General features: G+C 39.4%; 1 pseudogene; it reads left to right on the top strand.

Annotated features, from left to right (window-relative positions):
* The first annotated feature begins 721 nt into the window (after window positions 1-721).
* Window positions 722-1,894, top strand: LOC101573153 (annotated as a pseudogene).
* The last annotated feature ends 843 nt before the right edge of the window (window positions 1,895-2,737 follow it).

The raw sequence follows: 2,737 nt of genomic DNA, 5'->3' as shown, positions 1-2,737 counted from the left end.
ATCTTTCTTAAGTCCCCAATATGCTAAATGTTCTAACAGGCACTTATAGTGTACACATAGCACATTTTATCCTCAGGCACTTTTTCATATGTACAATATAAGGAAATCCACTGATACTTTTGTTTTCTTGGTGAGTTTATGGTCATTAAAATCAATCCATTTATTCAAAACAAACTCGACTATAAAGATTTTAGAAAACTAGCCTACCAAAATGACTGTGAGATCAAACCATTCTAAAAGATACTGGAAGTCTTTGCATGGATATATTTACATTATGAATACTCAATTCAAAACTAAATATTCTATATCTTTTACGTACCAGATATTTTGAAAGATAAAGGAGCTAAATTAATAAGAATAAGTGAAAGAACAAATAGAGACACATTGCAATTCTAGCAAGACAGATAATCTGTGATTTTTTTTTTTTTTCCTTTTTGGTGGAACAGGGGTTTGCGCTCACACCCTTAAGCTTCCCAGGGAAGTTTTTCTTCCACTGAACCATCTCCCCAGCCCCTGATAATCTGTAATTTTAAAAGACTTGAATAATGCTGTTTCCAATATTAATAATCATTATAAATAAAATTTTTCATAACAGCAAGTGACTGTGAGTTAAAAACTATGGAAGAATGTGAGGAGTCAATTGAGCAGAGAATACAGAAGAAAGTAAAGATGGGCTTTTCCTGTGGGAGACGCTGGTTAGGAAGGACTGTGGCCTTCTCCTCTCCCCACCATGGCTTGTGCTTGTCCCCTGATATCCATGTACTCCAGAAATGGGGAGTCATCTGGCAAAAATTTCACCTTGCCTGCTGTGTTGAAAGCTACCATTTGACCAGATAGTGTGAATTTTGTTCACACCAACTTACAGAAGAACAACCGACAGCCATATGTTGTCATCAAATTAGCAGGTCATCAGACCAGTGCCGAGTCCTAGGGGAATGGCAGAGCTATGGCTCGAACTCTCAGAGTTCGTGGTGGAGGGACCCACCGTTCCAACCAGGGTGCCTTTGGCAATATGTGTCGGGGAGGTGGCATGATTGCACCAACCAAAACCTGGCACCTTTGGCACTGCAGAGTGAAAACAACCCAGAAGCGGTATACCATCTGCTCGGCCTGGCCAGCGCTGGTCATGTCCAAAGATCATCGAATTGAAGAAGCTCCAGAACTTCCTTTGGAGGTAGAAGATAAAGTTGAAGGTTACAAGAAGACTAAGGAGGCAATTTTGCTTCTGAAGAAACTTAAGGCTGAGAATGATATAAAAAAACGTCTATGCCTCTCAGCAAATGAGAGCTGACATGGGCAAGATGAGAAACAGCCATCGCATCCAGTGCAAGAGACCTTGCATCATCTATAATGAAGACAATGGCATCATCAAGACCTTCAGAAATATGCTGCACATTACTCTGTTCAATGTAAGCAAACTGAATATTTTGAAACTTTCTCCTGTTGGGCATGTGGGTTGTTTCTGCATTTGGACTGAAAGTGCTTTCCAGAAGTTAGATGAGCTGTGCGGCACTTGGCGAAAGCTGCTACCCTTAAGAGTCACTATAACCTGCCTATGCACAATATGGTTAATACAGATATGAGCAGAATTTTGAAGAGTCTAGAGATCCAAAGGGCCCTCCGAGCACCATGCAAGAAGATTCATCATAGAGTCCTGAACAAGAATCCTTTGAAGTACCTGAGAATCATGCTGAAGCTGATTCCATATGCAAAGACCATGCGCCAGAACACCATTCTTCACGAGGCCAGGAATCACAAGATCAATATGACTAAAGCAGCTGAATGTGAAGCCAGATTGGAGGAGAAGGAAGTTGCTAGCAAGAAGCCTGTGGAAGAGAAGAGAGGAAAGAAAGCTGCTGGTCCCAAGAGAAGAAAGGAAAGAAAGCTGCTGTGAAGAAGCCTTTGGGGGAAAAGCCTGCATCTCCCAAGAAACCTGCTGAAGAAAAGAAGACTGCTGCATAAACTTGCAAAACCTCTATCTCATACAAGTGCCATAAATTTGGACAGCTTGTTTTGCATAAAGACCTGGTCAAAGAGGCAAAAAAAAAAGTAGAGATGAGGTAGAAAAACATTACAAAACAAATGCAGAGAACACTCCAGATGAAGTAGAAATTATACCATATTAAATAGAAGGAAGATAGATGTGTCTTTAATACAGTGAGGAGTGTGGACACTGGATTAGATGAGTGTGTGTAGAAACTAAAAAATTTAATTTTAAAAATTTATTTATGGTGGCTGGGGAGATAGATCAGTAGATTAAGTGCCTGCCTGGCAAGCACAAGGTTCTGAGTTCAATCCCCAGCCATGCAAAAAAAGATAAATAAGTAATTAAATATTTATTCATTTATGTATTTATTTGTTACAGGGCCTCACTAAGTACCTTGGACTCAGAGTGATACTCCTGTCCCAGCCTCCCCAGCACTGGGATTCCAGGTATGTGCCACCATGCCCAGTTTCAGTGGCTGGCATGTTGCTCACGGTCTGCACAACATGCAGTACCAGAGATCAAACTCAGATCTTTGTGCTTGCCAGTCAAGGCATTTAGGCTGCAGAGCTATCTCCTCAGCCCATAACTGTAAGAGTTTAACCACAGAAGAAAACTTCTATTTGTATATTCCTAAGAAACAATGAGTTTTTGGAGAAAACATTTAAGAATATAGGATTTTATTTTATTTTATTTTATTTTATTTTATTTTATTTTATTTTATTTTATTTTATTTTATTTTATTTTATTTTA

The sequence above is a fragment of the Octodon degus genome, unplaced genomic scaffold, assembly GCF_000260255.1.
Source record: "Octodon degus isolate 3935 unplaced genomic scaffold, OctDeg1.0 scaffold00175, whole genome shotgun sequence".
In the NCBI taxonomy this organism is placed as follows: Eukaryota; Metazoa; Chordata; class Mammalia; order Rodentia; family Octodontidae; genus Octodon; species Octodon degus.
Note: the sequence above shows the minus strand (reverse complement) of the source record. Positions and strands in the feature narration are given on the sequence as shown.